The following is a 23,617-nucleotide window of genomic DNA, read 5'->3' on the forward strand; positions in this document are numbered from 1 at the left end:
GTACAAGTGAAGACCCAATTGCGCGTGTCCTTTTCGAATTCGGATGCGCATATTACAGATTTTAGAACTGTCTACGTTTACTTTTCGTTAGCCAACAAGATGAGTAGACCTGACGAACAGCAAAAGCACTAGCCTATGTCAATCTACTATCCCCTATAGTACAAAAGTTGACCTATTCTATTGTCCTTCTGTGTAAGGAAATATATAAATATTCCAAACCATCTGGGACAGTTGTGGGATGCGATAGATCCCAAATGTAATACTCACATCATAAAACATTTTAAAAGCAATGAGGCTGATGCAGCAGATCAGAAAGTTTAGCTTACAATATTTATAAACTATTCAGCCATTTCCTCACATTATAACCGCAGCAATGCACACACTGCATGCAGCAGGCTATATTACACTTCCTTGTGTTACAAAATACATTTTACCAAGGCAAATTTTAGTCTTCATGTTCTGAATCATACATGTGGTGGAGGTCTTAAAAGTTGTTTCTGCGGATTACAAAAAGCTAAATTAGCATGACACAAGCTGAATTAAGTGCTTTGAAAATATGACGCTCGCAGTACGCCCAGTGCTCTGTTGACATGTCAAAGAGACGCTTGTTTTCCTGAGAAATATTTTTAAAAGAACAGGAATTTCGTATTAATATGAAAAACATGTACTAAAATATGTAAATACTACATGTTATGTCTAAAAATCACTGTCTTGCCTCTTATGTCATCCAGATTCGAGAAGATGACGATTTTAAACGGTGCACCTGTCAGGTAGCCTTAATTCTCGCACAGCATCCAGCCTAGCTGACGCGATGCTATAGACATGTAAAAGTTGTATAAACGTAGTCACCTATAGGTGTGGTACATTTAATTGCTATTAATGATTTAAGAAACATGGGCTGGATTAAATTTCATGGTCAATGGTAATTTACCATTTAATGGTCAATTTTCATGGTCTGCCCTAAAATATATGCAGTTGGTTGCTTCATGCAGTAGATATTTCTATGTCCTGCTACTGTGATATTCTATAAAACGTTCCATAAATATTTTTTCTCTGACCTCTATTGATTTAATCACCCAAGTAATTTTTATGAGGGTAAAAACTCTTCTGAAAGGATTATGATAGAGACATGAGGTTTGGACCATTGGTTTTCTTAGAGGATTAACTACACAATTATCATATTTGACCCATTGGTCAAAATATGCATTTATGATTGGAAACCCCACATTATGCACACTGTTCTTTACAGAACATACATAAAACAAAGATTATATGATCTGGGGCATCATTAGAAGAAGCTGTGTCATCCCCCCTCATACTAGCTTAGCTTGAGCTGAATTGGCCATCGCTAGCTATTTTAAACCTTTTTGGACCATGACATGATGAAATCATCGTCAATCATTATCACCTATCAATAGCAATTATGACTAAATCCATAAATTAACATAACATTTCAGAAAATGTGTAACTTGTCATCGTCTTCTCCCTTGTGGCACTCTTGATAGTTCTCTGGGCCTCGCTGTTGCTCCACAGGTGCGTTTTCTCAACAAAGCCTAAAAGCAGAGAGCAGACCCTGGGCAGAATAGCGGGCAGGGAAAGGTGGCCGAGTCTGAAGAGGAGGACGAGAAAGAACTGAAGAGCTTCAAGGCTCAGCTCAGAGGAGATGGGCCCAGTCCCAAAGCTCGGAGGAGGAGGTGGTTGCGGGTGCGGAAAAGTTACAGCTTGGGCCTAAGGGTCTCTTCTTTGGTCTAGATGAAGAGAAGGATACAAATCTGAGGGACTAGGACCTGCTGACGGTGAAAAGAAAAGATGTCTTCAGTCTGGAGGAGGTTGACCAGGATGATGAGGTGAGGTGGTCTGGGCTGTTGTGGTGCCAGTTTTTTGTACACCAGTGTTTCTTAATCCTGGGGCCGCAAAGGGGTGCACCTTTTTGCCTTAGCACTATACACCTGATTCCACTAATCAACTCATCAAACTTTTAATTTGTGGAATCAGGTGTGTAGTGAGTGCAAGGGCAAAAACTAAAATGTGCATCCCTTTGGATCCCCAGAACCATGATTAAGAAAAAATATTACTCCCGTTGCATTTAAGTTGCTGAACATGTTATACATGACACAATTACTTCATTTTATTCTCCACAGCGACATGTAATAGCTTACAGTAAGAAAAAAACAAACAGTTTATTAGGGAAATGGTGCGAAAGGTAAGAAAATAGTTCCCGAAAAATTTAGCTAAAATGACTAGTTGTGGAAACCCAAACCCAAATGGCTATAGTATATACAGTACATTTCCTTCAAAAAGTATACACACTACTTGGCTTTTTCCCTTATTTTGCTGTTTTACATAGTGGGATTAAAATATATATAATAAATAACTACTGTTTACACAAAATGTTAGAAAAAGTCAAACCTTTGTTGAAAAATATTTTTGGAAATCTATGAAAAGTAAAACACTATCTTGATTTATACAAGTATTCAACCCCCTGAGTCAGTACAGTTGAAGTCGGAAGTTGACATACACTGGTTGGAGTCATTAAAACTTGTTTTTCAACCACTCCACACATTTCTTTGTCGGTTATGAAATCTACTTTGTGCATGACATTTCTCTAACAATTGTTTACAGACAGATTATTTCACTTATAATTCACTGTATCACAATTCCAGTGGGTCAGAAGTTTACATACATGACTGTGCCTTTAAACAGCTTGGAGAATTCCAGAAAATGATGTCATGGCTTTAGAATCTTCTGATAGGCTAATTGACATAATTTTAGTCAATTGGAGGTGTACCTGTGGATGTATTTCAAGGCCTACCTTCAAACTCAGTGCCTCTTTGCTTGACATCATGGGAAAATCCAAAGAAATCAGCTAAAACAAACAATTGTAAACCTCCACAAGTCTGGTTCATCCTTGGGAGCAATTTCCAAATGCCTGAAGGTTCATCTGTACAAACATTAGTACGCAAGTATAAACACCCTGGGACCACACAGCAGTCATACCGCTCAGGAAGGAGATGCATTCTGTCTCCTAGAGATGAGCGTACTTTAGTGCAAAAAGTGCAAATCAATCCCAGAACAACATCAAAGGATCTTGTGAAGATGCTGGAGGAAACGGGTACAAAAGTATCTATATCCACAGTAAAATGAGTCCTATATCGACATAACTTGAAAGGCCTCTCAGCAAGGAAGAAGTCACTGCACCAAAACCGTCATAAAAAAGCCAGACTACGGTTTGCAACTGCACATGGGGACAAAGATCGTACTTTTTTTTTTTTTTTAAGTCTCCTCTGGTCTGATGAAACACAAATAGAACTGTTTGGCCATAATGACCATCGTTATGTTTGGAGGAAAAGGGGGGAGGCTTGCAAGCCGAAGAACACCATCCCAATCGTGAAGCACGGGGGTGGCAGCATCATGTTGTGGGGGTCATGTTGGCTAAGGTGTATGTAAACTTCCGACTTCAACTGTACGTGTTTAAATCACCTTTGGCAAAGATTACAGCTGAGAGTCTTTCTGGGTAAATCAGTAAGATTGTGAAACACCTGGATTGTGCAAATGTTATTATTATTATTATTATTTTTAAATTCTTCAAGCTCTGTCATCTTGGTTGCTGATCATTGCAAAACAACAATTTTCAGGTCTGGCCATATATTTTCAAGCAGTCTTAAGTCAAAACTGTAACTAGGCCACTCATGAACATTCACAGTCTTCTTGGTAAGCAACTCCAGTGTAGATTTGGCTTTGTGTTTTTAGGTTATTGTTATCTTCTTAAAGATGAATCTCCCAGTGTCTGGTGGAAAGCAGACTGAACCATGTTTTTCTCTAGGATTTTTGTCTGCGCTTAGTTCTATTCTGATTATTTTTGTTTATTCTATTAAACTCCCCAATCCTTAATGATTACACGCATACCCATAACATGATGCAGACACCACCATGCTTGAAAATATGAAGAGTGGTACTCAGTAATATGTTGGGGAAAATCCAGTAAAACACTTTGTATTCAGGACAAAACATGTATTGCTTTGCCAAATGTTTTGCATTATTACTTTAGTGCCTTGTTGCAAACAGGATGCATGTATTTTATTCTGTGCAGGCTTCCTCCTTTTCACTCTGTCAATTTAGGATAGTATTGTGGAATATCTACATTGTTGTTGATCCATCCTCAGTTTTCTCCCATCACAGCTATTAAACTCTGTTTTAAAGTCACCATTGGCCTCCTGGCGAAATCTCTGAGCTGTTGCCTTTCTCACCAGCAACTGATTTAGGAAGGATGCCTGTATATTTGTAGTGACTGAGTTTATCGATACACCTTCCAAAGTGTAATTAATAACTTCAGCAATCTCAGAGGGATATTCAATTTCTGCTTTTTATTTTTACCCATCTACCAATAGGTGCCCTTTGCGAGCCATTGGAAAACCTCTCTGGTCTTTGTGGTTGAATCTGTTTGAAATTCACTGCTCAACTGAGGGACCTTACACATAAGTATATGTGTGTGGTACAAAGATGAGCAAGTCATTCAAAAATCATGTCAAAAAATATTATTGTACAGCTTCCCGAGTGGCACAGCGGTCCTAAGGTACTGCATCGCAGTGTTGCAGCATCACTTCAGCCTGGGTTTTTTGAAGGCACTGTTATACAGTGCCAGATGAAAGTCTAAACACCCCTTGCACAGAAAAAAATATATTTTTGGATAGGGGGTGGTAATTATCCCAACTTTGAATAATAAAACTCTTCTCCAGGGTTAGGTATTAGAAGACTGAGGCAGTAGGGCTTCCTCTACCTTCTCATCTGGGCTTTGCTCCTTTGATGTTTCTTTTGACCCTGACAAACTCCCCAGTCCCTGCCGGCGACAAGCATACCCATAACATGATGTTGCCACCGCAATGCTTGATAATGCAGAGGGTAAACATTGCATTCCCTCCAGATTACTGGCCTGTATGACAAAGTGAAAAGAATTAAGCCTGTGTTTAAAAAAAGTCCACTCCAAATGATCCATTCTGTTTGCAAACGAGTCTGTTAAATAATACTGCAAGACGACATGGCAAAGAAGTTAACTTTTTGGCCTAAATTAAAAACTCCAGGCTTGGGTCAAATCCAATACAACATGTGAAACCTAATGTATTTTGGAGTATTGTTGTGGAGGCATTATTTTATGGGTATGCTTGTCACCGGCAGAGACTGGTTGGAGTTTTTTAGGATCAAAATAAATATGAAAGGAGCAAATCCCATGTAAGAAGTTAGAGGAAAGCCTAACCCTGGGTTATAGTTTAATTTTCAAAGTTATAATGGCTGCCAAAGGTGCTTCCACCAAGTATTAACTCTGAGCTGTGAAGACACACAATCAAGACACCTTAGTTCGAAAACCGTAAATCTATATATTTGTAATAATTTTTTCTTAGACTTGTGGACTAGTCTGTGTAGATTGGTATGAAATAAATATAATGTATTTCCTTTTGAGATCAAATTTTAAGGCAGCAAAATGTGAACTTTGCAAGGGATTGTGGACTTTCACTTGCGACGAGCTAGGTGCGCTTTTGTTTTTGCATGCGTCTGTAGTCTCCAGTTTGACAAGCGGTTCAATTATTGCCCATCTCCAACCATCTGTTTTCTACGGAGTTGCCAACTTGCAATGTCGTTGTCTCATATGCGATGCCCTGAGTCATTGGCGCTTGGTGTGCTTCAGCCTGGCTTTGCCTTGCATTTCTGTAAGGCAGTGTTTATTAAACTTCCATCAAAGTTAGGTACAACATGTTCCAGAAGGCTTAATGACTCCAGTCTACACACACCTGGCAGTGGATGAATATGAGTTAATGTCAGATTTCATTTTGGCCAGATGGTTCCTCTCTGCTGGAGAGAGAACCGGTAAATCACTGTTTGCGCTGAGTGCCCACCTACAGGTATGTCCCTTAGCAGGGGATGTAGATGCTGAAGTGGTGACCTCATCACTCAAGACTAAACTGTCTGTTAAGTGAGGTGTAGGCAGCTACAGCTCTTAAACCCCTACACAAGTGCACACTTGTGTGACTCAGCTTATTACCTTTTTGCCCCTTTCTCAGGAATTGGAGTGGGCTGATTGAAATGCTCAGTTTTTCCTGGAGGAAAATGGTTTGTTCCAAGCTATTTGTTGCTTATATTTAGAGTTACTGTGCACCTTGAGGCAAACAATTTGGGCTAGCTCCCATGTGAAGTTGGGAATATAACATCCTGGTTTTCCCGCAAAAAAATGACAGCCGTACGATAGAAACAGTTTGGAGAAGAAGAGTGTTTGAATAGAGGTCAGGGTGAGTTTAGCCATCTCCGGCTATCTCTTTCATTGACTCCTCTGCAGTGGGATAATAATATGCTGTAGGTGGCAGAGTCACAGCTGCTGTAGCGTGCCTTCAGCTAGAGTGTGGGAGGCTGCGGAGTGGTGCTTTTCTTGTCAGACATGATTCACTGTCTTCAAATGGGGGAGGAAGATTTTATTTTTTGCTCTTCATCACTATAGATTCAGTGAAATAATCTAGATAAATGTGGCTATCTACAGTCTCATGAGAGGCTTATGAGAGGACGGGGGTCAGTTAAGGGTCTTTCAGGGCCATTGTATATGAAATCATTAAAATGAACATGTCTTTGTTTGCCTAGGGGAGAAATGGTTTATAATATAGAGGAATTTCTTAACTTATTCAGGTCAACTTTCAACACGAGTTATAATGAGTACCCCCAAAAAACTTGCCAACTGTCAGTTTACACAGACTTCTAGAGAAGCTTTTTCTCCTTTAAATACCTGTCGACTCTTCAGACCATATACTTCACCTCCAGCATGTGACAATAATTAGGCTGATTTGTGACACTGTCACTATCGCGGTCTGGACGCTATGCCTGGGGATGCTTTCATCTCCTCTATAGAGATCCGGGTGACTTCACCCGTCACCCCAATTTTTCAATACAGCTGGCAGGGTCTGTTCAGCTCAATTGCCTCTGAAATTGTCACTGTACCAGGAGAAACAGAAAGCACCCAACATTTCTACTGTCGCTGGCCTTATCCTGCCCCTGAGGGGCTTAGAAGCTCCTTCAGATAGTGTTTCAAGAATTATGGGTGGTATTGACGTTGTGGGTGGTATTGATGTTTTAAAATATCAATCATGTCAATGACTGCCGTCTTCTGGTACAAGGGATCGAGCATATTCATAACATTCTACTAATTTCATGGTTTAACCAAAAACGTTAGGGTCAATCAGGGTTTTTGTATACTCCATCAATGGATAACGTAAAATAAACTAATTATTTTCTTCACACGTGGATGCCATCATTTATTTTTGGTCTTTGAGGTGGTGATAGCCTAACATAATAACACATCCTTCATTGTGTCTTTTTAAATGTAGCTTTGTGAGTATGAGATTGATTGAGGCAATCTTGTGAGAGCAGCCCCCTCAGCCTGCAATAACAATCTCAGGGAAGGACATAAGTCCGTTGACAGTCCTCTTTGTCAAATGACACCTTTCATTGGAAACGAACCGCATGGCAATTCCATTATGCTAATTGCATCCTTGTCGTCCTCTCACACCCTTACTTTGAGAAGAAACGTCTCCTGCCAAACCCAAATACCCTTGGACATCGCGTTGTAGGTCTGTCCCAAATTGAGAAGGCCTAGCCTTATCGTAGAGATGGTATTCTATAGGCTTATATAGTATTTTTATTTTATTTATTTATTAAACAAAATGTTTAAGTAAAAAAATATTTCAAAAAGGAACTGATATTCACAAACAAACACAATGCAAGACAAAAAAAAAACATAAATCATACAACACATACAGGCCTCCCGAGCGGCACAGCGGTCTAAAGCACTGCATTGCATTGCTAGAGACTTCACTACAGACCCTGGCTCGTTCCCAGGCTGTGTCATAACCTGCCGTGATCAAATCAAATTTGTGCTGTCACATGCTCTGAATAAAACAGGTGTAGACCTTAAGAATGAAATACTTACTTAGAAGCCCTTAACCAACCCTTAACCAACAATAGAGTTACATAGATAAGTCAAAAAGAATAATAACCCAGTTAAAGAGCAGCAGTAAAATAACAGTAGCAAGGGGCTACCGGTACAGAGTCAATGTGCTGGGGCACCGGTAGTAGAGGTATTATGTACATGTAGGTAGAGTTAAAGTGACTGCAAAGATAATAACTAGAGTAGCAGCAGGGTAAAAGAGTGGGTGAGTGGGGTGGGGGGACAACAATGCAAATAGTCTGAGTAGCCATTTGATTAGCTATTCAGGAGTCTTATTGCTTGAGGGTAGAAGCTGTTTAGAAACCTTTTGGACCTCGACTTGGCACTCCGGTATCGCTTGCCGTGCGGTATCAGAGAGAACAGGACAGATCAGGAGTCCCATAGGGCAGCGCACAATTAGCCCAGCGTCTTCCGTGTTAGGGGAGGGTTTGGCCGGGGGAGGTTGGACGTCATTGTAAATAAGAATTTGACTTGCCTAGTTAAATAAAAATTACATGGAAGCACTTGTTCACAATCAGATCAAGTAACATTTGATTTGTCACATGCTTCAAGACTAACAGTGAAATGCTTACTTATGGGTCAATTTCCAACAATGCAGTGTTAAAGATAAGATCAATTAAATAAAAATGTAAATAGTGTCACGATTAATAAAAACAAACTGAATTACAAATAATAAAAATAACATACAATACAGTGCATTGGGAAAGTAGTCATACCCCTTGACATTTTCTTTTTACGTTACATCCTTTCCCCCTCATAAATCTAAAAAGAAAATACCCAATAATGACAAGGCAAAAACAGGTTTTGAGAAATGTTTGCAAATGTATTAAAAATAAACTGACATCACATTTACATACAGTGCCTTGCGAAAGTATTCGGCCCCCTTGAACTTTGCGACCTTTTGCCACATTTCAGGCTTCAAACATAAAGATATAAAACTGTATTTTTTTGTGAAGAATCAACAACAAGTGGGACACAATCATGAAGTGGAACGACATTTATTGGATATTTCAAACTTTTTTAACAAATCAAAAACTGGGCGTGCAAAATTATTCAGCCCCCTTAAGTTAATACTTTGTAGCGCCACCTTTGCTGCGATTACAGCTGTAAGTCGCTTGGGGTATGTCTCTATCAGTTTTGCACATCGAGAGACTGACATTTTTTCCCATTCCTCCTTGCAAAACAGCTCGAGCTCAGTGAGGTTGGATGGAGAGCATTTGTGAACAGCAGTTTTCAGTTCTTTCCACAGATTCTCGATTGGATTCAGGTCTGGACATTGACTTGGCCATTCTAACACCTGGATATGTTTATTTTTGAACCATTCCATTGTAGATTTTGCTTTATGTTTTGGATCATTGTCTTGTTGGAAGACAAATCTCCGTCCCAGTCTCAGGTCTTTTGCAGACCATCAGGTTTTCTTCCAGAATGGTCCTGTATTTGGCTCCATCCATCTTCCCATCAATTTTAACCATCTTTCCTGTCCCTGCTGAAGAAAAGCAGGCCCAAACCATGATGCTGCCACCACCATGTTTGACAGTGGGGATGGTGTGTTCAGGTTGATGAGCTGTGTTGCTTTTACGCCAAACATAATGTTTTGCATTGTTGCCAAAAAGTTCAATTTTGGTTTCATCTGACCAGAGCACCTTCTTCCACATGTTTGGTGTGTCTCCCAGGTGGCTTGTGGCAAACTTTAAAAGACACTTTTTATGGATATTTTTAAGAAATGGCTTTCTTCTTGCCACTCTTCCATAAAGGCCAGATTTGTGCAATATACGACTGATTGTTGTCCTATGGACAGAGTCTCCCACCTCAGCTGTAGATCTCTGCAGTTCATCCAGAGTGATCATGGGCCTCTTGGCTGCATCTCTGATCAGTCTTCTCCTTGTATGAGCTGAAAGTTTAGAGGGACGGCCAGGTCTTGGTAGATTTGCAGTGGTCTGATACTCCTTCCATTTCAATATTATCGCTTGCACGGTGCTCCTTGGGATGTTTAAAGCTTGGGAAATCTTTTTGTATCCAAATCCGGCTTTAAACTTCTTCACAACAGTATCTCGGACCTGCCTGGTGTGTTCCTTGTTCTTCATGATGCTCTCTGCGCTTTTAACGGACCTCTGAGACTATCACAGTGCAGGTGCATTTATACAGAGACTTGATTACACACAGGTGGATTGTATTTATCATCATTAGTCATTTAGGTCAACATTGGATCATTCAGAGATCCTCACTGAACTTCTGGAGAGAGTTTGCTGCACTGAAAGTAAAGGGGCTGAATAATTTTGCACGCCCAATTTTTCAGTTTTTGATTTGTTAAAAAAGTTTGAAATGTCCAATAAATGTCGTTCCACTTCATGATTGTGTCCCACTTGTTGTTGATTCTTCACAAAAAAATACAGTTTTATATCTTTATGTTTGAAGCCTGAAATGTTCTTGGGTAGGATTCTACAAGCTTTGCACACCTGTATTTGGGGAGTTTCTCCCATTTACCCTTTGCAGATCCTCTCCAAGCTCTGTCAGGTTGGATGGGGAGCGTCGTTGCACAGCTATTTTCAGGTCTCTCCAGAAATGTTGGATTGTGTTCAAGTCTGGGCTCTGGCTGGGCCACTCAAGGACATTGAGACTTGTCCCGAAGCCACTCCTGCGTTGTCTTGGCTGTGTGCTTAGGGTCGTTGTCAGGTGAACCTTCGCCTTAGCACTCTGGAGCAGGTTTTCATCAAGGATCTTTCTGTACCCTGCTCCGTTCATCTTTCCCTTGATCCTGACTAGTCTCCCAGTCCCTGCGCTGAAGAAATCAGCTTCACTATGGGGATGGTGCCAGGTTTCCTCCAAACTTCGCACTTGGCATTCAGGCCAAAGAGTTCAATCTTGGTTTCAGCAGACCAGAGAATCTTTTTCGCATGATCTGAGAGTCCTTTATGTGCCTGGCTGTCATGTGCCTTTTACTGAGGAGTGGCTTCCGTCTGGCCACTCTACCATAAAGTCCTGAATGGTGAGATGGTTGTCCTTCTGGAAGGTTCTCCCATCTCCACAGAGGAACTCTGCAGCTCTGTCTTAGTGACCATCGGTTTCTTGGTCACCTCCCTGACCAAGGCCCTTCTCCCCCGATTGCTCAGTTTGTCCAGGTGGTCAGTTCTAGGAAGAGTCTTGGTGGTTCCAAACATCTTCCGTTTAAGAATGATGGAGGCTACTGTGTTCCTGGGGACCTTCGATACTTCGGAAATGTTTTGGGTTAAGCTGTAGAACTTTTTGAGGGTCTGAGGGCCCATGCCAAATCTTTTCAGCCTCTTGAGGGGGAAGGGGAATTGTCGTGCCGACTGTTTGGTGTGTTTGGACTAGGGTTGGGCGATATCCAGATTTCCAGACCTTGATACCAGTGGCGGTCGGTGACGTTTAAGATGAAGGAAGACACAAATGTATTTTATGAGTTTGGCCTTAATTCTGTTACAGCATATTGGATGACTGTCATTCATATTACATTCTCCCAGTTCCGCTACACACAGCCTATGTCGTTGTCACCATATTAGCTAAAGTAAAGTAACGTCATAGTCAACATAGCTAATAGAAGGAACGAGTTAGTAAAACCGCTACAATCATGCAGTACAGTCTAGTAAGCAGTTTATCAGTTACACCAGTGGGCCCCGGTGGCAATACTTTTGTAAAACCAGAAGCTTACCTTGACTTGGAAGAGTTCCCGTGTTGGATAGCCATAACCAGCTAACTAACATAGCATCCCTCTGTTTGAGCCTGGTGTTTGAGTAGGCTAAACTAAGTAGCTGCATTTGCTAGCTGTATGTGAGAAAAAAATGGAATATAGCAAGCTCTCTCTGTTTTTGAATACATTAACTTGTTTAAAAACTGTTAACTCGGTGAGAAAGACAATAGTTTAACTCACCACATTTTATGCACTGCAGTGTTACCTAACTGTAGCTTATGCTTTCACTACTAGATTCAATATCTGATCCTTTGATTGGGTGGACAACATGTCAATTCGTGCTGCAAGAGCTCCGATAAGGTGGAGGATGTCCTCCGGAAGTTGTCATAATTAATGTGTATGTCTATGGAAGGGGGTGAGAACCAATATTCCCAAAGGACGACGGAAGCTAGCTGTCCTCCAGCTAAACCATGGTGTTAGCCTACAGTGCTGTTGATGCTACTGTAGACCTTAATTGCAAAAGTGTTTTAATAAATTATTTGGTCAAATGTGAATATGATTTATCTAAAAATAATAAAAAATGTAATGTTTCACTATTTTTATGAAATTCACAGAGTAGGATGGTCCTTCACTGCTTCATACTGTGCCTGTGCCATCTTGGGATATATGTGATTACCGGTAGTGGACATAATTAGTGGAAAAATATTTTCAAATGAAAAAATAAGCCCCAAAGACGTAAATTACCAGAATGCTAACAAGTACTAAGGAATACCCATAGCAGATGATAGGTAAATGCAAACAGACGCATGTAAATATTTACTTCTAAGACAGATGATCTATTGCACCTTGCCTATGCCGCTCGGCCATCGCTCATCCATATACTTATATGTACATATTCTCATTCACCCCTTTAGATTTGTATTTATTAGGTAGTTGTTGGGGAATTGTTAGATTATTTGTTAGATATTCCTGCACTGTCGGAACTAGAAGCACAAGCATTTCGCTACACTCGCATTAACATCTGCTTATCATGTGTATGTGACCAATAACATTTGATTAGATTTGATACCATATTGGGGTATACTGTATTACCGGAAGTGCACACAAGGGGCGCTAATTCAAAATAATTTATATTTAATATTTTGGGGGACCAAACAATTTAGGCTGTAACCAAGAAGCTTGATCTTGACATCTGTCCACTTTGCTATCAAATTAGCAAACCAAATGCATGTCTGGAGCCCTGAGCTGGATATAATTTGTTTGACATCTTAGATTTCAAAATACCCCGGTATACGGTAAAACATGATTATTGTTTACCTGGGGTAATGTTTGTGGTGGTTAATTTCTGTATTACAAAATGAGGAGAGAGACAAACTTCACACACCAGTCGAACTACATCTTTAATAATAAGAGCTTTGCAATAGCAATGACTTTCAATGATGTGCCATTTCTAATGATCCATTGAAAGTGACAACACAACATAAGTACAAAGATCTTTTATAGCCAAGATACACCCCTCGCAACCTCCACGACGAACAACAGATACATAGAATGGTTACAAGGTTAAGATTTGTATGAAAGGTATCTATAATACATAGCAGACAGCAACTGTTGTGTCAACAGTTTTCATTGTAAAGACCAGTGTCTGGTCCTCCTACTCCAAACTGGAACCGTCTCACCCTGGTACGGTATAGCACAAAAATATTACCTCATGTTATCTGGAATGCTCTTTAGGTTTTATCACCTAAAGACATCGTAAATCTCCTCCGTCAGTGCTATCTCATAAAGGCCCTCCTCAGTAAAACACACACACAATAGTTAACAGAGTACTCTATTCTGTCGACTAAAACAACCATTATAATACAATACAAGCATTATAACATAATCTTGCAATTTCCACATGTTTCTATCCATATTCATTTTCTCTGGTTCACTTACTATTGGTAAAATGGCCTTAGGAAATTGTTTCTATTCTCCTTTTAACTTTTGTTTTCCGATTGATACCGTTTGTGATCAGATGTTTTAAAGACTGAGTTAATTCCAGACGGGTACATTGTTATGCCACCATCTGGGGCTCTCTGCTCTTTTTTCAGTCTATTGGTGGTTTTTCAAAAGTTATAGAGTTGTTGATGTAACTTAATAAGTACCTGCTTTAAATGCCTGGTGTATGCTCTGTTTTGTTTCCCAAGCAAGTGCTTTAGAGAACTATTACTGTCAATCTGGCATTTAGCTAATGTGATGAAACAGTTTGACACTGAGCCTCAGGACTTTTCTTCTCAGTCGATTTAGTTAATTTCTCTCTTCCTCTCCTTTACTTTATAATTATGTGAAAAGTGAAAAGAAAGAATGCTCAAACTCTGACCATAAAGACTTTTGCATAATGCTAAGTTCTCTGAGGATGTGTTGACTCTCCCATTCCCCCAAATTGACAGTTGTGTTTGCTCTGGCCCATTTATTGAAGGATTGATTGTTTCTTTGATTGACTGAGCATCTGATTCTCACTCTAATCCATTAATTGTCCCTCAGCCATTCATTTCAGGACCGGCATGAATGTCAGCACCGGTGTTGAGGAATGCTCCTCAACGCACAACTGTCTAGTGATGGAACAAGCAATAAATCACCTCCAAGATTTTACTGACCCTCTACTATGATGTGTCTAATCATCACATTTCATTATGAGTACATTCTTGTTTTAACCTGAATCCATATTGAAGTTTGTTTGCTGTCCTTGTCTAACTAAAAGTGCTAAATACATTTTTCAAATGCTTATAACGATATCTTAACTATAAGAATTTGTTTCAATGTCCCTCCCATTCAAAAAGCCAACCTGCCAGGTACCAAACCTTGAACATTTGAACTCGCAAGAAAAGAGCAACATACACTGGAATACTGGACTTTTGCTTACTCCAAATGTGAAGTAGAGCACGTGCTCTTAAATCGGGATCAAACATTTCTCACAGTCCTTTTTTTCCTAAGCTGATGAAATAAAGAAGGGGGGGTAAGATTTGACTTTGTGGCTCCTATCTCCTTATCTTTTCAAATGCATACAGAAAGCCATGCCCCTTTGTGGAAACCGCTGATATTGGATTTCTAATCAAATTGGTTTTTCTCTTTTCGACAGGGCCCATAATTTTGCCATAGAAATGCAGTGCAATAACTTCACACCCAAAGAGATTGAATTGACTCATTCAGAATAGCGGCGAGACTGCGCCTCCAGTGGGAAAGAGCTTATTAAAACAGGGTGGGCTAGGTAATTCCTAACTCCACCTCCCAATTTAGATTCTCAGTGGGGAGATAGAAACTGGGGCAAGAGGGGGAGTAACATTTACTGATTTGTTTTGACAAGAGAGTTGGGACAGAGCGGAGCTGTTGTTGTCATGTATCACTAATTATGTGCTCACCTCACTAGGGTTATGAAGTGAGTTTTGCCACAGGTTGTTTCATTTGCTGACGGTATTAATCAAATGCCCCCCCCCCCCCCACACACACACACACACACAGACGTCCTCTCCCCTGCCTCACATTCTTGTATTGCTCCGGGAGCCTGCTAGTGTCCATTGTTGTGCAGAGCAGTTCATTTTGTTCCTTAATGTATTCCGACTGGTTGCTGTGGCTTTGAATAGGGCTCTCAAAATGTATGGCACTAACTTCTGTTGGCTGAGTCTATGTTTGTCAGCAGAACAAACTGTATAGAAATGCAATGGAAGTTTTTCTCTCAATTTTTCTGAGATTACCTTCAATACATGTATAGTGAGAGAATTAACAATTATTTCTTGGTTTGGGGGAAATTGAATATCTTTCAGTATGACAACATTCCCAGCATGATGGCAATTATTTCATATTTATGCCACATCCTTTTGAATCACATTTTTCTCTCTACCAAATGCTCACATCGGTTATTTCTAATTGAAGATGGTGATCAATGTCCCCAAGGGAGGGATGACTTCAGTTGTTAAACCATAAAATGCACAACCTCGCCAATTGAGACCAAATAGGTCAATATATGGTTGAGCGAGCACACCGACATAAATTGTGTAGTGGGTCATTCTGATGTGAAAACATAATCAGGCATGCAGTATTTATTAGGGCTGGGAATTGCCAAGTACCCCACGATATAATATTATCAAGATAGTTAAGTGTCGATAATGTGATTTTATTCGATTCGATGTTCCGAACATATTGTTCACCATATGTCTGCTGCAGGGGGAAAAGAGAGTCATGAGAAAACAAAGAGCTGGAAACAAATTGGCTCCCTATTTATTAAAAAGATGGAGATTCCAAGAACACAGGATGAGATGTTACTATCCTTTGTGCAAGCACTTCCAAGAGTTAATGAACAGTGAGCATGGTGAAATTTGGGGAGCGCATCGTCAGTAGTGTACCTTTTGGTTCCTAGGGTGTTTCGGCCTTTCACACTATACACCCTCCCCAAAGGCGGCCAGCGACAGGGTGATCAATCCTACGCTTGCGTCCCATTCCCAATTAGTCATAGGAGTTGCCTTGTTGTTGATAGCCAACATCCCATGGGACTATGCATGGCAGGGGCGTCCTCCTCCCTGAGTCAAGCATTGTTGACCGCATACCTCCTGGCCCTCTCAAGCTAGGAAAGAAAAATACTGCCCTTTTGGTGCAGATAACTAGCCAACTAGCTCAAAAATATAGAGATATTGTCGATCTGATAAATCGTCAAAAACAATATCCCCATATGTAACTATATATACTTTTTGTCTCGTCACTAATATTATGCCACCTTCCAAGTGCCGACTCAGCAGAGTCTACTGCTCGTTAAACTTAAGTCATATTCCAAGGACTTGTTTTATTAACACCCTAGGCAAGAGCGCTCTCTATCACTCTGGATACGAGAGAATATATGCTGGAATGTGCCAAGGAAAGTTGGTTTACCCTCTGCTTTGACTACAACAACAAAATGGGAACTGCACTGAATAATTCCTAGGGAATAATCGCTGTTGCGGAACAGCAATTCAGGAGTGAAAGATTCCCTTCATTTATGTTATGTCTAGTGTCCTTGTCAACTGCTTAACCAGAGATGATCTGTTATCTGGGCAAACATTGGAAAGTTGTTTGATGTTGCAGCACTGTAAAGCCTGCAGGTTGGATTTGACCCAGATCCTCATTAGAGGAGCAATGGAAAATTCATACATTTCTTGAATCAATGTTCCACAATGCAGAGGTTTTATTATAACTATAGTGTACCACTGACCTTAGTCTTGATTTCTACCTCAGAGGACAGGCCAGCTGCCCTATAAGTAAATAGTTTTGACACAATTTGATAATTCTATTCTTTACTACTAAAATAAATGGCAAAACTACCCTCTGTCAGGGGCTGGGAATTTCATTTTGTTGCACAGTTAATTTGCCGAAGCAATCAATGAGTGGACAGTACTGGTGGTTCTCTGTGAATTTGTCTTTGTCAGCATTCCTGAGTCTCCAATCTGCTGACCTACTGTCTAGCTACCTCTAGCCGAGATCAGCAGGGACAGACCGTTTCAACATGATCAATGTTATGAGGTGTTACATTGGCAGTGAAATTGTGTTAGGTTGATATGTACATATATGCAGTGTTCTGATCATTTCCCCTCTCATCACAGGAAAGCAACACCATGAAGAAGACTGAAAAAGAGACAAAGTTCAAAGAGGCCAAGAAAGTCCTGAAGAGAAACTTCCAAGTCAACATCAAATGAGTCTTCACGGAAGAGGGACAGGTCTGTACAAACATTTTTTTCTGACGACAAATTTTTCTTTTGAGTCAGATCCAATAATAACCCGTTTTGGTGGCTTCAGGCTAAGCTAAATGAGAAGACCACTTATTGTCAAAACCAGTTTGTTTACCTCACTAACAGCCTTTTCACTCAGAGAAAATTAGATGGCACGTGATGTTTTGTGTATTGATGCTCAGCCAGCTGAAAATTCAATTAAGGACACTAAATGGTGTGTGTGTGTGCGTGCGTGCGTGCGTATGTACTCGCATTTGTGTGTGGGTAAACGTGTTGATTCCCATCCAGCTGAAAATTAGATGGCAAAGTTGCAGTGTGTAATTTAACTGTGTGTTGATCAATGCCCCTCTCTCCAGATGGTGCAGCAGTGGCCACCGCTCCAGAGGACGGCTGTGCCAGCCACAGAGGGGGAGGAGGATGATGGCACAACTGGCATCAATGTGGAGGAGGCCAGAGAGAGGCTGCGCCGAGAGGACCTGGAGTTTGACAAGCTGGAGTACAGACGTAAAGTCAGAGAAACACAGGGTAAGACTGTAGTACATCTGTCAAGTTAAACAAACTCACAGGTTAAGACTGCAGCACAGCTGTAAAGATCAGTCAAAAACACATAATGTGGAGCAGAAAAAGCAGGCAGAAAAAACACAGGGTAAGACAGTACACTACACTGCGACCAGAAACAATTCACCCGGATAATAATAGTTGTAATTATGACTTCGCTGTGCCATAGAGAATAAGCTGATTAGTGACCATTATTCTTGCATCATTACTACAGAAAAAACATCTTATTTCTAGCCCAAACCAAGCAAATGATTTTCTTTCGCAGATTTGCAATATCGCATTTTACATTCATAAACCATGTTGCGGGCCTTTCGAAAACTACTCGCAAGCTAACAACCTGGTAACCACAGATGATGGTAACTTATCGAGTTACCATCATTAATACCGTGAATATATTTTTCTTCCATTGGGTTCTTCCATTTCTTTGTGTGCTCCTTATAAAAAATGGCAGTGTAGGGCCCTGCTGTAGTGCAGTCACATCGTAAAACAGTAGCTCCACTAGCCCATACAGCAGCTTCAGGGTGCAGAGAGAGCGTTTTATCCTAATGGTTATCTGCGGATAGGTACAGGAGATACATGCTGCTAACAGACTGCACAAATAAATAAATACAAGTATTGAAAATGAAGTACGAACCGCATAATAATAACATGCATGACTTAATGTTTTCCTGAATTGTAACTGCTGCAAGGTCCCTTAAGGTACCTCAACCTGGTTGGATGTTTAGATGTATCACTGTCAATGGAGCCAGTTAAAGGCTTTTAACTTAATCTCCCCACTCTGCACCCAGCAGGTATGGAAAATAAATGTCACAGCTGTGACACGTGCACACTCACTCACACATACGCACAGACACAAATGCACACACATTCAACGACGCATACAAACTCATAGACGCACACATTCTCACACACACGCCCGCCTGCCAGCCCGGAGGTTATTACCTCAGTGATTGAGGAGAGGCATGGGCCAGATGGGGTTCTGGAATGACTTGAAGCAGCTGTTGTAGCTGTACGATATCAATGGAAACCAGATGAAAGCGATAGCAAGGCCAAGCGTTCAATAAGCTTCAAAATGTGCTCTGCACATTAAATTCAATAACCCGTCAGATAGTTATCAGCCTCGAGGTGGTCTTTATGGGCCTTGTATTGGGCTTATACAGTGGGGTCTGAAATGATTGACACACTTGATAAAAAATGCTATAAAATAAATAACAAAAATACAAAGCTATATTGTATGTTTAAAAAAAAAAGTAGGAAATGATTTTATACTAATACAATTGATCAGAAAAATAGATTTTGATGAAAGGTGCAATGTGCAGATATTGCTCCCTAATTTCCTGCTTGCTAAAATTGTAATAGTTTGCCTAATTTCAGATTGTGACACCGTAGGGATGGTGCCAGGTTTCTTCCAGACGTGACGCATTTGCATTTAGGCCAACGAGTTCAATCTCGGTTTCATCAGACCACAGAATCTTGTTTCTCATGTTTATGGTCTTTAGGTGCCTTTTTGGCAAACTCCAAGCGGGCACTTGTGCCTTTTACTGAGGAGTGGCTTCTGTCTGACCACTACCATAAAGGCCTGATTGGTGGAGTGCTGCAGAGATGGTTATCCTTCTGGAAGGTTCTCCCATCGCCACAGAGGAACTCAGAGTGACCATTAGGTTCTTACATTTACATTTAAGTAATTTAGCAGACGCTCTTATCCAGAGCGACTTTTACTTGGTCATCTCCCTGACCAAGGCCCTTCTCCGATTGCTCAGTTAGGCCAGGCGGCCAGCTCTAGGAAGAGTCTTGGTGTTTCCAAACATCTTCCATTAAAGAATGATGGAGGCCACTGTGTTCTTGGGGACCTTCAATGCTGCAGACATTTTTTGGTACCCTGCTCTACGGACAATTCCTTCACCTCATGGCTTGGTTTTTGCTCTGACATGCACTGTCAACTGTGGGACCTTATATAGGCAGGTGTGTACCTTTCCAAATCATGTCCAATCAATTGAATTTACCACTGGTGGACTCCAATCAAGTTGTAGAAACATCTCAAGGATGATCAATGCACCTGAACTCAATTTCGAGTCTCATAGCAAAGTGGCTGAATACTTCTGTAAATACGTTTTTTTATTTTTTTATTTAATAAATTTGCAAAAATGTCAAGACCTGTTTTTGCTTTGTCATTATGTGGTATTGTGTATAGATTGCGGATTTAAAAAAAAATGTAATACATTTTAGAATAAGGCAGTAACGTAACAAAATGTGGAAAAAGTCGAGGTTTCTGAATACTTTCTGAAGGCACTGTATTTTTGTCTGTGCTTATGGACTGCCCTCTTCAATTCATACCACATGTTTTCAATGGGGTTCAAGTCTGGAGACTGAGATGGCTATTGTGAAATTTTGATTTTGTGGCAAATATAACTATTTATTTGTGGATTTTGATGTGTGCTTGGAGTCATTGTCTTGCTGGAAGATCCACTTAGCCTCCTAGCAGAGGCAATCAGATTTTTGGCTAAAATATCCTGGCACTGGGTAAAGTTTATGATACTGTAGACCTTAACTAGATCCCCAGGAGTAGTGGAACAAAATAGCCCCATAACATCAAAGATCCAGCACCATATTTTATGGGGTCATTTTCTGTTCATGAATTCTCATTTTGATGCGTATGTCATCCAACAAATGTAAACGCCTGGAGTTGGCTAAACAGCATTGCCATTTGGATTGGAACTGGTGCTTTGGTCAGATGACATGAAAATAGAGCTATTTGTTCACACACCGGTGGTGGGTTTGGCATTAAAATGATAATGCATGAGCAGAAAAGGTAAGAACCCCATACCTACTGTAAAATATCGTGGTGGATATCAAGGATATGGAAGAATTCTGTATGGAGGAATGGTCTAAGATCCCTCCCAATGTTGTTCTCCAACTCGTATAACATTTTAGAAAAAGGCTCAGTGCTGTTATCCTTGCTAGGTGAGGTATTGAAAACAGGTTTGTCAATAATTTTTTATATTTTTATTTGAGAAATTGTGTTAGTATGAAACAATATATTTTCCCAAATTTTTGGAGCATACAATATAGCTCAGTATTTTAATTGATTTGATAGTCATATTTCCCAATCTTTGTCAAAGTAGTCAATCATTTCGGAGTCCACTGTATATGCCAAAAAACATGAAGGATCGATAATTGATATCGATTTGCCCATTTTAGCCTTTATGAATAACGTGTCAAAATGTAAGTCATTTCTAAACCGTTTCCAATGTGTCTAAACACATTGTGTTGTTTCAAAAGCCTCAGTGGTACTGCAGTATAAGCTGTAACATTTGCGCTAGTATAGTACTGGGGCATAAACTCTATTTGATTACGAGTGTTCTAGATTTGCCCAGAGGAGAAGTCAAAGCCTGTCCTGCTGCACCCGTCCCTCCCACTCACTCCAGGTTATATTTATAAGCCGAGATATATCACAGGTTGGAACTCAAATGAAAATAACTGACATAGCTGAGTCTGGCACACAGCTTGGGAGCCCGCAGGCAGACGGCGGGAGATTGGGCTGGGGAGTTCAGTTAATATTTTCAAGTGTGAGCTTCGTTTCTCTCCACTAAAAGTCCTAAAATAACTGCAGAAAGTTTGCTCAGCTTATCTAACTGCTGAATTATATTTCTCCCCATGCTCGTTGCTACCTTTTATGACGTGATTATCTTCTGACTTGATTGGAGGCAGTAATGACTGTCCTTTGGAAGGCAGGTGTGTTGTGGTGAATATTGATGAGGTTAAACATTGCACAATGTGTAGAAAACCTGTATAGGATGGAATGGAGTCAATTTAGCAGAGTAGTCTATGTCATTTTTGGGGGGGAGACTCTATGCTATACAATTACCTTTTAACTCAAGATTACTGCAAGCTAAATACCCTACTAGTGTTTCACTTTAGTGGTATAGGTTACAGTACATCAAAACCTATATCTGTTCTTTTGACCTAGGAAATGCTTTTAAGTTGCCATTGTCTAGACAATTAAGTTATGCCTCAGGTACTCCCCCGCACGTCTACTAGGCTTACCTGTTGTGTTTAAAACCTTGTCCCTTTCATTTGTCATGCTTGCCGAGCATTGCCAAGAAGGGGTGATGTGATGACGGCTGATGTGTAAAGGAGAAAACAGACGCTTTAAAATTCCATTTTCATTTCTGTGCAGCGAGCTGCCTCTGACAATCTGAGACGCGGGCCCAGAAATCAATTAGCAACATGCTCCAGCACATGAATCATTCCTGACTGGCGTGCTGGCTGGTGTTCTAAATATCCCCCCTCACGTAGCTACCACTCTGTTTCTGGCTGTTCCGCTAGGGCCCCACTCAAACGCTGTTGTCATCATTTGACTTCAGTGACAAGGGGATCATTCTAATTCCAAGCTCTAACTTAACTTTTTGGCCCATACTTCTACAGTAGAGAGCCAACTCACCTCTCTGGACCACTGTAGCTACTGTAACTGCACACAGCATGCTGACAGAGTGACTGGAGGCATACTGACAACTAGATGGGCAGGCAGTTACTAGTCTGGTGGCCGTGGCCCATGTTAATGGAGGGCAGCTCAGTGGGGAAATGGTATTACTCTCCCCAGACCATCTTAATGGATCCCTAACTTATTGGTTAGTCATGACTCCCTCTGGTGTTCTCTCTCCCACTCCCTTTCTTATGCACTTGCTATCTCTCACCCTCTCCCGCTCTCTCTTCCCCTCAACCCTTTTCTGCACCGTTTGGAGGCCGGGCCAGGGTAGAAATCCATATTTTGATTCGGTCACGGCTAGGGTTGCACATTTTGTGGAATGTTCAGAGGTGGAACTTATATGGGAATTAACGGAAATATAATGAATATACCATTTATATACCAATATACCATTTAAATGTAGATGATTTTTGCATTGAATATTTATATACCATTTATATACCAATATACCATTTAAATGTAGATGATTTTTGCATTGAATATATTTACCATATCATATGGAGACAGAAATATAAACCTTATCATAAAATCCTTCCAATAGACAGAATCGGATTTTGAGGATGATTGAGGCAACCGGGGAAAGAGACTCAGATCCACAAAGTCCCTTCCACCAGGTGGCTGATGAGATATGTTGGCACGACTGCCATATTGCATCTTCATCCCAAAGCCCTTGCTTGGAAGTGTACTTCGCCAGACTGCCAAGAATCTTGCCCTCATCCAGGCCAAGGTTGTGAGACACGGTAGTGATGACACCATAGGCCTTGTTGATCTCTGCACCAGACAGGATGTTCTTGCCAGCATACTTATTTATTTTTTATTTTATCTTTATTTAACTAGGCAAGTCAGTTAAGAACAAATTCTTGTCGGCCTAGGAACAGTGGGTTAACTGCTTGTTCAGGGGCAGAACGACAGATTTGTACCTTGTCAGCTCGGGGGTTTGAACTTGCAACCTTCCGGTTACTAGTCCAATGCTCTAACCACTAGGCTACCCTACTTGGGGTCCAACACACTGCGGCGTGTATTTGCCTCAGGCAGAAGTCTTCACGCTTTTTGATGTATTTCAGAACTGCAGTTTCCTCTGCTTGGAGCAACAGTGAAGTGGGCAGGACAGTACGGATGTCTTCTCTTACATCTGCAAGCAGAGTCTGAACATCAGACAGGATGGCATTGTCTCCCTCAATCCGTGCAATGGCTACTGCTATAGGTTT

General features: G+C 40.7%; 1 pseudogene; it reads left to right on the top strand.

Moving 5' to 3' along the window:
• The window catches only part of LOC118390667 (probable ATP-dependent RNA helicase DDX10), a 115,602-nt pseudogene that overhangs the window by 44,119 nt on the left and 47,866 nt on the right, over window positions 1-23,617 (top strand).

This window comes from Oncorhynchus keta, chromosome 11, assembly GCF_023373465.1.
Source record: "Oncorhynchus keta strain PuntledgeMale-10-30-2019 chromosome 11, Oket_V2, whole genome shotgun sequence".
In the NCBI taxonomy this organism is placed as follows: domain Eukaryota; kingdom Metazoa; phylum Chordata; class Actinopteri; order Salmoniformes; family Salmonidae; genus Oncorhynchus; species Oncorhynchus keta.